The following is a 16,109-nucleotide window of genomic DNA, read 5'->3' on the forward strand; positions in this document are numbered from 1 at the left end:
GGACTGACGAAGGAATCTTACAATCAATGATGATTGAGGGGGCACCATGGAATAATCACCACCATCGTTCCCTTCTTCCGGAGTATGAAGAAGATACTCAAAGTGACCTTTATCACCCTTCAGTATTTGAATTCCTAACAAATACTGTAAATACGGTGGATTCCGAGCGAAACCTATCCAATATTGAAGAGACTATAGCCATAAATATCTCGACCAAGACAGATGTTGTAGAGAATATTTATGTCGGCAAAGGTTGTTCCCCTTCAAAACTGGAAATATATAACGCTCTTTTTCGCGAATTTAGAGATGTCTTTGCTTGGTCATATGATCAAATGCCAGGCATCGACTCGAGTATCGTTGAACATGAAATTAAAATGTATCCCGATGTCAAACCAGTAAGACAACGGCTTCGGCAGGTGCACCCGAAGAAAGCCGCTGCCATTAAGGCGGAAGTTGAAAAACTCCTCCATGCTGGATTCATCTACCCGGTTCCTCTAACCGATTGGGTATCGAATATTGTCCCTGTTATGAAGAAACAGGGGACGATTAGAGTGTGTGTCGATTATAGGGATGTAAACCAAGCTTGTTCGAAAGACAACTACCCTACACCCTTCATCAACCAGATAATTGATGAATGCGCCGGATGTGAAATCTTTTCATTTATGGACGGATTTTCTGGGTATAATCAAATAAATATCCGCCCACAGGACCAGTCAAAGACTGGATTTATCTGTCCGTGGGGCACATTCGCTTATCGAAAATTACCCTTTGGTTTAAAGAACGCAGGGGCGACGTTCCAGAGGGCTATGAATTATGCCTTCCATGACATCAAGAACATTGTTCAACCTTATCTCGACGATCTTCCGGCTCATTCGCGAAAGCGGACTGATCATCCGCAACATTTAAGAGAGATATTTCTACGTTGCTGACACTACAAGATAAGACTCAATCCGCACAAATGTGTTTTTTGCGTCGGTTTTGGTCGTTTACTTGGCTTTGTGGTCTCTAAAGATGGGATTCGTCTCGACCCCTATAAGGTTCAGGCAATCATTAATTTGCCTCCACCTTCAAATTTGCTTCAGATTCAGAAACTCCAAGGGAAAGCAAACTTTCTGAGGAGGTTCATTCCAAATTACGCAGAACTTGCTAAGGGTTATACTCGTCTTTTGAAAAAGGATGTACCTTTTGTCTAGGACCAGGTGGCACAAGCTTCCTTTGATGCTCTGAAAGATTGTCTAGTAAAAGCATCATTAATGTACGCTCCGGACTATCAAAGAGATTTTAACCTGTATCTGGCTGCAGCGGATACAACCATTGTGATGGTTTTAGTTCAAGAAGTCGATGGAATTGAACATCCTATCTATTATTTAAGTAAAAACTTAAACAATACAGAAAGTAAATATTCTTATGTTGAAAAACTAGCGCTTACAGCTGTTCAAGCGATTCAAAGGTTTCGACATTATGTCCTCTTTCGGAAAACTACCATCTTGTCAGATTGCAACCCCATGACTTATATATTGTCGCGACAGTTGCTGGGGGGAAAATATTCAAAATGGATAGTGATCCTTCAAGAGTTTGATCTGGAATTTGTAAAATCCAAATCAAAGAAGGCCCTAGTTTTCGCAGAATTATTGTGCGATCTCCCATCGTTGTCCAACGATGAAACATTGGAAGAGTCAATCGTGGACGAAAGTTTGTTTGTGATATCGGTAAGCGATGAATGGTATGGAGATATCATAGTTTATCTCCAAACCCAAAAGTTCAGGCCTAACACCTCTCGCTCCGAACAAAAATGTATATGATACCAAGCAAAAGACTACATGATCGTCGGTGATACACTTTACCGTCATGGTGTCGATACAGTTCTGAGGAGGTGCCTTACCCATGAGGAGGCCGAAAAAGCCCTGAATGATTGTCATTCAGGCGCGTGTGGGGGGCATCAGTCGGGATATGCAACAGCACAAAGAATCTTACGAGCAGGATACTTCTGGCCAACCATGTTCAAAGATTGCATAACCGCAGTCAGAAGTTGCCATGCTTGTCAAATCTTTGATAGCAAAACCAGACGACCACCCGCACCTTTACAACCGATAGTTGCTGTTTGGCCCTTCGCCAAGTGGGGCATTGATTTCATGCAATGTAACCCCACCTCGACCGGGGGGCATGGGTATATTATAGTCGCTGTTGACTATTTTACCAAATGGGCCGAGGCGATGCCTACATTGGATAACACTGGTGAAACAACTGCCCTTTTCTTTTTCAATCATGTAGTCGCCAGGTTCGGCGTACCACAGGCTATAGTTACAGATCATGGGTCACATTTTCGCAATCACATGATGGTTGAATTAGCTGCCAAGCTAGGGCTATCTCACGACAGCTCTACCCCATATTATCTGCAAGCCAACAAACAAGTTGAGGCAATAAACAAGGTCCTGAAGCGTATGTTGCAAAGGATGATTGGGGTTCATAAAAGAAGGTGGCACCTAATCCTGTACTCAGCCTTGTGGGCTTACCAAACGTCGGTAAAGAATGCAACCGGGTTCACACCTTTTCAACTGGTGTATGGCCTGGAAGCAGTCTTACCAATCCAGTGCGAAATTTCGTCGCTTAAATTCGCAATCGATCTTCTCCCCGGAACCTCAGAAGAAGAGGCTCGTTTCTTGGAACTAATCCAATTCGATGAAACCCGTCGTGATGCCGCTTTGGCTAACAAAGCTCATAAGAAACGAGTCAAGGCTCAGTTCGACAAAAATGTCAAACCCCGTGTCTTCTCAGAAGGTGATTTGGTCTTGCTTTATGACCAAGAATCCGATAAATTGGGAGCAGGTAAATTCAAGTCCTTATGGATGGGCCCCTATATTGTTAAAAGGGTGTTAGCAAAAGGAGCCTACGAGTTAATGGATTATGATGGAATTCCACTGGCGCAGCCCCGCAACGGGTTGTACCTCAAGCGTTACTATGCTTAAATAGTAACCTGCATGCTTTTGTTGTATTTTGTTTTCGCTAAAGTGTTTGTCCAGGTCGAGTGATCCACCTTTTCATTTATTGCAGATGTCGAACCTTCTGGAGACATTTGTTGGATATGCCGACGGAGCGAGTCGTAGTTCACGGAACTTATCTTCCGCAGCCTGGGCCATCTTTGATCCAAGCGGCGAGTTAGTGAGTTTCAGAGGTGTATGTATTGGGCAATCAATGAATAACATCGCTGAGTATAGCGCGTTGATAGAACTACTCTCTGATGCCATCACACGTGGCATACGCCGACTGATTGTCAGGCTAGACTCACAGCTCGTAATACTACAACTCAATGGTATATATTATGTTCGCAATCCAGCTATTTATCGCATGTTCCTAAGGGTTAAGATCTTGGAAAGATGATTTGATTCAATTCAATATCAACATATTTCAAGAAACTTAAACACATTAACTGACTCATTAGCAAACTATGTGTTAGATAGACATTTGCAACATGTATAAAAAGGACACATCATTAAAGATTGTACATATGGATCATATAAATCAACCAGAATAAAACCCGAAAATCAAAATACATATAAGCTGTTTATATAAGTTCATACATAATGTTCTGTAACCAAGACAAAATTGGTCATATGACCTAAAAACTCAAAAAGATGCTAGGGGGCACCCTAGCCTAGTGGTGCTCATGATAGTACATCACGGCCTGTGCAATCATGCGCAAGAGACGAGTCCATCGTCTAGGCACACCAATGGTATGCCGCTGCATCTGTAAAGGTAACTCGTCAATCTGTACATCCGGAAGGCCACGAGTAAGGCTCTCAACCTGCTCCTGCATAGCTATAAGGGTCTTAGTGTCGTCAAGATCGCGAATAACAACTCTCCTAGCAGGCTCCCCTGCCGGGGCAGAAACTGGCGATCTCAGACGAACTGTTGGACGAACAGGACCAATATCTGCATGCACCCAAGAGTACAATTAAAAGTCTTGATAGAAGAAAGCACAACAACATTATGAGTAAGAACAATAAACAGTAATATGGTCAAGGAATTTACCAATGGCTCCCCACTGCTCACCATCCGGCAACACCAAATCCAGATCACCTCGGAAATCCATACCCACATATGGATACTCAGAAAACGCCATCTCCTGGCGCTCGAACCACCTAAAGAAGGCCTCAGTAAAAGTAATCTGAGGTTGACCTGCATGCCTAGACATATGGTCAACCCACCTCTGCATGCGTGGCTCGGTCGGAGAAGGCAAGTCAAGTATGATGTACTGAGGCTGCATCAGTGGGATTTTCTCCAAGGCAAAGGCAGTCAGAATAGAACCAAATCCAAAGTTCTTCAGCTTCCCGTCCTTTACCTTGGTCAATTGACTTTTCATCTGAACAAGTACTGCATCACACCAGTTGAATACTTGTTACACTAAAAAATGTCACCATGACTACTTACAGTTAGTGTGGCTCAAATCAACAGTCATGCTACCCTCTTAGGCAAGTCTTATGCCTCTGCTATCCATCTCAAACTCAAAGAAGAGAGAAAGTCTTGTAAAAAATATGTTTATCTCTGGGGTCGTAGGTTCTCTCTAGCCTTACCTGCGGGGACGCTCACCATGTTCACAAAAGCTGCGTCCATGGACGCTCTGTATGTTAAGGGACAGGTGCGTCCTTCTGTAAAAGGCAAAATGCGCGAGTTTCATCTTAAAAAAGTTACTTGTGGTTACTTCTAGAACCTTCTAGAGGTCGGTTTGATGAAATGGATGCGCCTCCAGTTGGTTCATGTATCTCTATTAAGAGGGAACTTATCCCATCAATAAGGGAGTTATCCCACCCAAAGAGGGGGATTATCCCATTGATGGTGGACCTGAATAACCTCTTTACAGCACTATAAATAAAGACATTGAGCCAGAGGGAAGGGAGGTTAGAGCTATACATTTTCTTTGGGTAAACGCTGCAGGAATTAGGACTCCCATTTAGAACCTTGTGAGGAGAGATTGTCTTTGCTTGATTCTACTTGGAAGTGGGTGAGCTTTGTCAAAGTAGAGGAAAACCCTTGATGGACCCTGGGAGGAACTTGCACAACACCAAGGCCAGGTTGTAAGAGTTTCTTTGTTTCGTTATTAATACAAACTGGTTTATTTTTCTCAATAGCTTGTGTTAATGAGTTATTTCATGTGTTCCTTGGTCTGCATGTTGAATATATGTTTTATTATATGAAATACAAGTGCTTGGTAATTGTTTGATTGTTTGTGGTTGCAGGAATTGACATGAATGAGGAGCTCATCCGGATCGGCAAGGACGGACTACAACAACAGCGTTTTGGAATAAGGTAAGCCTAAACACTCGTAGTTTTCATGTTGTAAAAGGTATATTTAGAGAAAGATCACTCCATTTTGTCTTGTTTGTCGCTAGAGAGTTTAGACTCCTAGGGAGGTCAGTTGTGTCCGCACAAATGACTTTTTCCGCCACGACAAATTGGCGACTCCGCTGGGGAATCCATTAATGAGAGAGTCTTTTCCTTTGTGTGAACTTTGCTCTGAGAAAATCAGTTTTATTTTCTGGTTTTTGACTGTGAGAATTAGTATTTGGGTGGCTTAGCTTTAGATTTAGTTAGATTTGGTTTTTCTTCATTTTTCCAGAAGGACGCACCCTCTGAGTACTGCACAGTGCGTCTTTGGACGCGCTGTTGCCGTTTGCACAGAGCGGGCCCGCACCTGCTATAACGGGTTGCCTGCGTCTTTGTAAAATTTAGGAAAATTCCATTTTTGCTTTAATTGCTTTTAGATTTTGATTTTTCTTAGTGTTTTCTGCCCAGATCCTTTAGTACCCTGCCAAAAATTTTCACCTGAACTTGTTTTGTGAGCTTTGAGTGTTTTAGTGGATTTCAACGAAGTTTAGACCTAGGGTTTGATTTTTGGATAGGTTCTGTAGTGACTTTGACAGTAGAAAGTTGTCCAGCCTTAGATCTCTCTGGTTAGTCAGCCTTCTTAGAAGTCGGGCCTGTCGTAAAGTCTCCTTGTGTGAGCAGCTTGCCATTTAAGTTGTTTTGGGTCAAATTTCGAATTACTTGTTTATAAAGTGTTGATTTCCATTTTACAAAAAGAACAAAAAGATTAGAGTTTTGTTTTGGCTAGTTTTTGGTTCTGCAATAAGCTAGTCCTTGATTTAATTGTGATCAAGTAAAACACCTTAGAATAATCATTGTTAGTTTTGGCCTCGTTAAGATTGCTTAGAATAAATTTTCCTTTTAGTTTGCTTATGAGTGGATTTTCGTAGATTTTAATAGTCGTTAAGATTGATTTTTGGTTATATTAGATTTATTTGCTTTATTAAAAGAAAAATACAAAAACATCTTCTTTAAAAAGTCTTGTTTCAAGTAGCTTTTTGTTTTTGAAAGAGGAAAAGAGTTTTTTTTTTCGTGCATGTAAAAAGCGGTCATGTTTTTATGCTTGGAAAAGACAAACGAATTGTTTCTTTGATTGTCTTTAATTAAGAAGTTGCTTTTATAAAGATTGCATTCTCTCAACTTTTTAGTTAAAGCAATTCATCGAAAAAGTAAAGTAGTGGGTAAATCATCCTAGGTGCATTTTGTAGTGGTTTCGAGTCGAGTCAACACACCACTGGTTTCACTTCCATCACCTTTTGACTTAAGAAACAACCTTAAAAGTAACACTTAAATTAAAATCAATCTAGTAATTTTTATTTTCTAGGGCTCTAAAGCACCAACATAGCTTAGGCTAGTGTCTTGGAATAGGTGAGTACTTAACTCTCCACGGCAGTAAAACAAACAAGTAGTCGATCTTGTGATAGAATCAAATCCAATTGTTACATTTACACTCTGGGAAAGCTCCTCTTAAAGGAGAAGCACGAGCTCGTGTCCGAACCAGTGAGGGGATCATTCCTCCCTCGTTGGGAACGACGCCAGACAGTACGTATTACAAATGGTAAACCTCGGATTAACCATTGTCGAGGAGCCAGGGGTCACTTATCGGTAAACCTTGGATTACTGTCAAGGAGCCGGTAAGGGGATTGAGCTTGTTACTCTGCCCTTACATGCTGTCAGAGTTTAGACTGTTCCCCCAGGTGTACTTGTGGCCGTTGGTAACCTTAGTGACCATAATATCTAGGATTCTACCCAAGGTGACGGTGGAGGGAAGGTCCCACTGTACCTGGAGCAGACGTCGGCTATACTCACTTGGATTTTCTGGGGGGTTCGCTTCACTTCGAGACGGTCAAAGTGGAGGAACTTGGTCCAGTCTATTCATTAAGCAGGTTGTCGGCGTAACTGTTCCACCCGCCATTTCTGTACTGAATCCTGCGAGGTTGGACCTAATCACCAACTAGCGCTTTTGGTCCGGAAGATACTGTTTGTGTTTGGTTTGACGCTCTAGATTCTTTAGGCCTGTGCTTCAAATTTGTTTGCTTCTTTAGAAGACTTTAGGTGGTTTGATTTGAAATTTTTACTTTGTTTTCGTGTGTTGTAGTTAAAAATCATTAATGGTGGCAGAATTACCGAGACAGTCCCGTCGACTTCGGGGCAAGTCTCCTGAGATTGTTACCGGAATAGATTTGTTAAGAAAACTCCGTAAATCGCGGGGTGAATCTCCTGAAGACATTCCGGGTCAGTACGAAGGGTTAAAGGTCCTTGTAACTCCTCCTAGTGACAGTAGAGTAGGTTCACCTGAAGAAGGAGAATCTTCCTTGGTAGTCCATCCAGATTACCAAAGTTTAGAAACAGGTTACAATCCCGAAACTGTTACAGTTTCCGAGCTTGCTGGTAGTTTTTCATCTGCCAGTGAAACAGGCGAAGAACCTGAAATTTCCGAACCTGTTACTCCAACTCCTAGTGTTCCTGATTCACCAAGAATAGAAAGAATTATCACCGAAAATCTTCCTGTTGGTTTAATTGCTATAGAAGAACTTGTTCCAAAGGAAGAAATAGGCGTCTTTAATCCTGAAGATCAAATTACCCTTGATCTAAGGGAGCGTGAATCCATCTTTTACAGTCCTCCTAGAAGTACTTCTTGGTACCTTGCGTTAACCAATTTTTTAGACAACTCAGTAGGTTTTTCTACACCTCGTACTCCTTTTCCACCTAGAGGAATTCATACTCCTGTAAATATGTCTGGTCAGTCTGAATCTTTTTTACATGGCGGTCTCTCTGTTCCTACTGGGTATCAATCTCTTTCTGGTACCTTTGCGGGAGCATCTCCTCAACCCATTGATCATGGGTTATTAGTTGGAAACAGTGGTAATGTTCCATTGAGTATATGTGACATTTACATGATGTCAGGTTCAGTTCCCGTTACCCAAACTCAAGGTGGCCAATTACCGCCTGGGGGGCAACCTTCGTTAATGCCTGGGGGGCAACCTCAAGGTACTTCATTCGTGTCTGGGGGCCAACCTCAAGGTCAGTACGCTCCTATGGGGCAATACATACCTCAAGGTCAACCCCAGCCTCAATATGTACCCCAAAGTCAACCTCAGTATCAATATCAACCTCAAGGATGGCAACCTCAAGGATGGCAACCCCAAGGGTATCAACCCCAAGGGTATCAACCTCAAGGATACCAACCTCAAGGTCAAGGTCAACCCCAGTACCCGTATTTACCTCAAGGTTATCAACCTATGGGTCAATACTCTAGTCAAAGTTATCAACCACCTCAAGGGAAATCATATGGGACTGCACCTTACAATTATCAACCCTATCCTCAATCGGCTATGGATCTCAGTATCCTCAACCTGTTATGGGTCAATACCCTGGAATGTTAGTGTGGGATCCGTCACAGGGTCAACAGATGTCGCAACCAAGTATACAGTCGGTACCTCAAGCAGGACAACCTGTAGTTCCTGGTCCACCCCAGCAACCGCAACCTGTCCAGTCAAGTGTTCAGACCCCTGTAACTTCGGTAGTTACTCAGCCGCCAGTTGCACCTGGTACTCCACCTCAAACGGCTGCAGCAACTACCGCCACATCTACCATACTTACTTCTGGAGTATCGGCAGCTCCGGTTTCTACTGTCCCTGTAACCACTCCTCAGACATCTGTACCGTTGTCTGGATCTACGATTCAAACCACAGTCCAGATGCCTGTAGGCCAACCTGGTACAAGTACGGTTGTTACTACTCAACCTCAATTTGTTCAACCTCCGTACCAGGGACAGTATCAACCTGGGCAAGCTGCCCAACAACCGGTTTACCAGTATCAACCGTATCCTGGGTACACTTATCAACAACCTCAGCAACCCCAGTACGGTCCGGTTAATCCTGGTTTTCCAGGAGGATATAATATCCCAAATGCGACTCCTGTTCCTAGTTATCCTGGATATCCTCCTCCTGGGGCTGGTATTGTGACCCAGAGTTTTAGAGATCCTAACCGGCAGTTACCGTTTATTGCAACTTTGGATTTACCCGACTTGACGCGCCTAACGAACGATCCAATTCAATATCTTCAGTTCTGGCCGCCAATGCCAAATAAGTTGCCCAGCGATATACCCAAGTTCGAAGGTAAGTCTGGAGAGGATCCGTCCAATCACGTGATGACTTACCACCTCTGGTGTGCTTCAAATTCCATCTCAGATGATTCGATCCGTTTACGTCTTTTTCAGCGTACACTCATTGGTCTCGCGGCCAAGTGGTACATTGAGTTACCACGGGCCTCTTTTTACAACTTTAGCCAGTTAGCTACCTCGTTCTTAACTCATTTTCAGTTACCAGTCAGATACGATAACGGTACAGAGTTATTAACTTCACTAAAACAATCGACCTCCACGTATATTTCTGATCACATCCATGAGTGGAGACGTCGAAGAAGATTAGTGAAAGTTTTTATCCCGGACCAAATCTTAGCTGAATGGTTTGTTAAATCATTATTACCAAGAATTACTGAAGATGTAGCTAAGGCCGGAGTAGTTACTGAGGAGCAAGTCATTGCTCAGGCACAATACCTTGACTTAGTTTACACTCAGTCGGGTACATTACACGAGAAGATTCCGGATCTTCCAAAGTCGAACCAAATCGCTGCTGCTCCTTCGGGATCTCATGCCGCTGATGGTATGATTGGTATCGTGACTACGAAGAGCAAGAAGAAGTCTTCCAAGGCTTCAACTACTCCAATTATCACTTTGCCTGATTCTCCGACAGGAGAGTCTTCTCCTGAACTTACCGCCGACATTCACGCTGTAGAGTCATCTACGGCCAAATCAAAAAACGGTGGGAAGAAGAAAGGAAAGAAGAAGGCTAAAGCAGACAAGGCTCCAAAGGAGAAAACTGAAAAGTCGGAAACCAATGACGAAAAACGCAAACCTCGATATCCTTGTCTCATTTGTGAAGAAGATCATTTTACGAGAGACTGCCCTCATCGGGCCGAGGTAGTGAAAATAGTCAAAGGTTCTCCCACTCCTGCTGTGTTAAAAAATCCATTTCCAGAGCAGGAAAATAAGATGATAGGTTCTTCTTCGAATGCCAGTGAAGAACCCATTTTGATGATGTCTCATGTGAGGATTGCGACTCGATCGCAAGATTATGGTAGTAAGGCTCCTGTTGATGGCAAGGAAGCAGAATCTTCTCACTCTAACCCATCAACCTCAGCTCCTGGTTCCGATCCACTACAGATCGAAAAACCTAACCCAGACTTAGTGATTAAGCCGCCCGCCAAGGGTGTACTTCGAAGGTCTGCTTTCAATCCACATGCGAGAGCAGCCCAGAATTACAACATTGTTGAGGACTTAGCTGTTTCACCTTCAGCAATGTCGGCACTCGAAGTGCTGCAATCATGTCCAGCACAACGAAAATTGCTTTTGTCGGCTATCGGAGCTGTCGATGTTCAGGACCCGAACCTAATGATCTTTGATCTAGAAAATAGTACGCCACGTCTCCCCCATCAAATGGCTTTCCAAATTCCAGTGATAGTCAAAAACAGGCCTATTCATCGGACTGTGATTGATGAGGGAGCTTCTACGTGTATTATGTCGATTCAATGTTGGAGATCGCTTGGTTCTCCTTCGTTGAACCAATCCCCCACCATCCTTAAGGCCTTTGATGGCCGTGGGTTCCGTCCGTTTGGTATTCTACAAGAATTGCCTATAGGGGTCGAAGGTAAAACCGTTAGTCTGGATGTGGAAGTGGTTGATGCCCCTCTAGACTACAACCTTCTTTTGGGTCGAAGTTGGTCATATGCTATGACAGCGGTCGTTTCATCGGTCTTCAGAGTAATTAAGTTTCCACATAACGGTAAGATCGTGACTATTGATCAGCTGACATACTTTTCATCCGACCCAGCCTCTTCAGAAAGTATCCAACATGTTGGTAAGACGACAATCCCTTATAAGGACGTTGGTGTAGGTTTAGTTAAGGATTCCGGTTTACTGGGAACTTTTCCTCTCCCTCCGCTCAGCGTAGAACCTTCGTTTGCAACAATTCATATGATCACGTCAGAAAACATTATTTATGATGATCCTTGGTATGTTCCATCTGACTCTGAGATAGACTCATTCGGTGATGTTATGCCGTTGAGTCCGTATGAAATTGCTTATGAAGCTCTTATGTCTTTTACCGACTTTCATTCAACCGAAGTCGACCAAATGAATGTGGTCAGTGAAGAATCACTTTTCACCTCACCCTTAGAACGGATAGCGTTTCCCGAAGTCGTGTCATCTGACGAACAACTTCGCGAAATCCTAAGTGTAGAAAATCTACCATGGGAGGATCTCCATCACAGATCTTCGTTTTTACCTAAGGATGATGCATTTGAAAATGATTTTTCATCTATCTTTACCGCTGAATATGTCAAAGACGCTCAGGATCCAACGAAACATTCTGATTCAGAGTTGAATTTAGGGAATATTTCTCGTACTATTCCCATTGATATTTCAGTGAAGCCCGGAATCGAGGAGAACATTCATATAGGTGCCGCATGTACTGAAGAAGAAATCCAAACTTACAAGGCCCTATTCCAAGAATTCCGCGACGTGTTTGCCTGGTCTTACGAGGAAATGCCAGGAATCGATCCTGCCATTGTTGTTCATGAAATCAAAACCTACCCGGATGCTAAACCCATTCGGCAACGGTTGCGTCAGATTCACCCTCGAAAAGCGGCTGCGATTAAAGCAGAAGTCGAAAAGCTGTTGAAAGCAGGTTTCATTTATCCGATCCCGTTAACGGATTGGGTATCGAATATTGTTCCCGTCAATAAAAAACAAGGAACAATAAGAATCTGTATCGACTATAGGGATATCAATCGAGCTTGTCCAAAAGACAACTATCCTACGCCTTATATCGATCAAATTATTGATGATTGTGCCGGAAGTGAAATGTTTTCCTTCATGGATGGTTTTTCGGGCTATAATCAAATCAATATTCTACCTGCCGACCAACCAAAAACGGCATTCATTTGTCCATGGGGGACATTTGCTTATTGCAAATTACCTTTTGGGCTTAAGAATGCCGGCGCTACTTTTCAACGGGCGATGTCTTATGCATTTCATGACATCAAGCACATTGTGCAACCCTATCTCGATGATTTGCCTGCTCATTCTTTACATCGAGCTGATCACCTTGTCCACCTACGAGCAATCTTTATGAGGTGTAGGCATTATCGAATTCGGTTGAATCCCCACAAGTGTGTTTTCTGTATAGAAACAGGTCGATTGCTGGGATTTGTTGTTTCAAAAGCCGGCATTCGCGTCGATCCCTCGAAAGTCGAGGCTATCATCAAATTGCCTCCTCCTTCGAGTTTGCGCCAACTCCAAAGTTTGCAAGGGAAAGCGAACTTTTTACGCCGATTCATCCCAAACTACGCCGAGGTCACTAAAGGTTTTACACGGTTGTTGAAACAGAACACACAATTCTTTTGGGACGAGATTGCCCAACAATCTTTTGATGCACTTAAACACGCGTTGACCCATGCACCGTTATTGCATCCTCCCAACTACAACCAGGACTACTTCTTATACCTCGCAGCTTCGCATTCCACCATTGGAATGGTGTTAGTTCAAGAAGATGAATTCAGAGCGGAGCATGTGATATATTATCTTAGTAGAACCTTGAATCCCACTGAGCTAAAATATTCGCATGTGGAGAAATTGGCCCTGGCAGCCGTTCAAGCTGTCCAGCGTTTCCGTCACTACATTCTTCTCCGCAAGACTACAGTTATTTCGGATTGCAACCCTATGATTTATATTTTGACAAAACAACTGCTAGGGGGCAAGTACTCTAAATGGATTGTCATCCTGCAAGAGTTCGACTTGGAGTTCGAGAAGTCCAAGTCTAAGAAATCCTTAGTTTTTGCGGAATTGATGTGTGATTTCCCGAGTGCTGACACAGAGACTGTGGCAGAAGAGTCCATTGCGGACGAATCTTTGTTTCTTATCAGTACTGTAGATCCGTGGTACGGGGATATAATCATTTATCTCCAAACCCAAACCTTTCGGCCTGAAGCTTCCAAAGCAGAACGTCGAAAAATTCGGTTTCAATCCCAGCCATACAAAATTATTGGAGATACACTTTATCGCCGGGGGGCAGACTTAGTTTTTCGACGTTGTTTAACTCACGAAGAGGCTGAGAGGGTTTTGAATGATTGTCACTCTGGAGCATGTGGCGGTCATATGTCTGGGTATGCCACAGCTCAGAAGGTGTTGCGCGCTGGCTATTTCTGGCCGTCTATGTTTAAAGATTGTATCATTGCAGTCAGGAAGTGCCACAACTGTCAAGTGTTTGATCGCAAGATGCGCGCTCCACCTGCTCCTCTCCACCCTATAATTGCCGTTGGTCCATTCGCCAAATGGGGTATCGACTTTATTACTTGTAACCCTCACTCGGCCGGGGGGCATGCGTATATCATCCTTGCGGTTGATTATTTTACTAAGTGGGCCGAGGCGATGCCTACATTCGACGCAAGCGGCAAAACAGCTGCAGTTTTCGTATTCAATCATATCATAACTAGGTTTGGTGTCCCACAAGCAATCATTACTGACCATGGGAGCCATTTTCGAAACGTCATGATGACTGAGCTTACAAGCCAGCTTGGTTTGCGCCACGATAGCTCTACTCCTTATTATCCGCAAGCCAACGGTTTGGTTGAGTCTATCAACAAAGTTCTAGTTATCATGATCCGACGAACCATTGGTGTTCATCGGTCGAATTGGCACAACATGTTATTTTCAGCGCTATGGGCATACCGAACCTCAGTGAAAAATTCAACAGGGTTCACTCCTTTCCAGCTAGTTTATGGCTTAGAAGCTGTGTTACCCATTGAATGCGAAATCCCATCACTTCAAATGGCTGTCGAATTACTTCCAGCTACTTCCGAAGAGGAGAAAGTTTATTATACTTGGCTAAATTAGATGAGACTCGACGTGACGCTACATTGGCAATCGAGACTCACGCGAAACGAATGAAAGCTCAGTATGATAGAAATGTAACCCCTCGAAGTTTTTCGGAAGGAGACCTAGTACTATTATATGATCAAGCTAACGATAAGCTAGGTGCCGGAAAATTCGTTCCCATGTGGCATGGGCCCTACATTGTAAAGCGAAAGCTAGCAAAAGGGGCTTATGAGCTAGTTGATTTTGATGGGGACTCTTTGGGTAAACCCAGAAATGGACTTTACCTAAAGAGGTATTATGCTTAAAATGATGGGTATGGAGAAATTTTTAGATAGGTTAGATTTTCTTTCTAGCTAGCAAGTGTGTTAGTTTAGTCAGTGTGCTTAGCTTAGAGAGTGTGGTTTTTCGTCGTTATTCTGGCTTATCTTGGTTTTACTCTTGATATTGTAGATGTCGACGCCTCTCCAAACATACATTGGATTTGCTGATGGTGCTTGTCGTAGTACACGGAATATCTCTTCCGCAGCTTGGGTTATCTATTCGCCCTCTGACGAGTTAGTTTCTATGCATGGGGTAAGCCTCGGTCAAACAACGAATAACATTGCAGAATACAGTGCAGTGGTTGAATTATTATCCGAATCTATTTCATTTGGAATTCGACGTTTGATAGTGAGGTTAGATTCTGAACTTGTTGTATTACAGCTTAATAGAGTTTATGCCATTAGAAATCCTGTGTTATTAAGGTTGTTTTTGAGAGTGCGTCTCTTGGAACGTGAATTTGATTACATTGAATATCAACATATTCCAAGGTCTTTAATACATTAGCAGATGCAATTGCTTCTCGAGTGTTGGACAGACATTTACAATAATCATGCAAGTAAATTTAAAAACATTTCATCATACATGTTAAACAAGATAAGCCGGTAATAGTGATATATATAGATAGAAGTGTGTCAAAAAATATATACATCGTCTTCGATCATAGGTTGAAAACACCTTATGATCGGCAAAATGATAGTACAAAAAGTCAAAAATGTCACATGTGACTACAAAAGTGACTAGTCAATCACTGGTGGTGCTCTCTGTATGACACCACTGCGCGGGCTACCTTACGCAAAAATCTCCTAAACGGTCCAGGGACCGCGACTACGAAATGCTGAAGCCTGATAGGAATGTCGTCCATAGTAGTCTCAGGTATATCTGCCGTGAGACGCTCTAGATCATGCTCCAACTCAGCTAGTACTTCTGCAGCCGTGTCCTGTGGGGCCGGTACCGGTGCAGCTGGATGTAATCTATCAAAAGGCCGGAGGTTGGCTGGACGCTGTGGACCAACATCTGCATTTTGAAAATTTTACTGTTAGTTTTGAGACGATATATATGAAAAATAAAAAATACATAATTGGAAAACTTGTGAAAATAAAAGTACCTCTGTCCTCCCATTGTTCTCCCTGTGGAAGAACCATGTCCGGATCACCTCTAAAATCCATTCCGGCATACGGAAAGTCCTGTATCGAAAAAACCTGGTCCTCTAACCAGTGAAAGTAACTATCTGAGAATCGAACCACTGCCGCACCCTCGTCAGGATGCCGGGCCATCACCGCAACCCATCGTATCAGCTTTGGCTCCCGAGGACCCAAGATATCAACAGTGAGTTGCTGAGGGATCAGCATTGGAACTCTCTCCAAGGCAAAGCTCACGACTATAGGCCCATATCCAAAAGTCTTTAGTCGTCCGTTCTTTGCCTTGGTCAGTTGGCTCTTCATATGAGCCGACACAGCTTCACACCAGTTGAAAATGGTGCCTTGGTAAC

This window comes from Pinus tabuliformis, chromosome 5_1, assembly GCF_031772625.1.
Source record: "Pinus tabuliformis cultivar Carrire ecotype Pingquan chromosome 5_1, CPIR1, whole genome shotgun sequence".
In the NCBI taxonomy this organism is placed as follows: Eukaryota; Viridiplantae; Streptophyta; class Pinopsida; order Pinales; family Pinaceae; genus Pinus; species Pinus tabuliformis.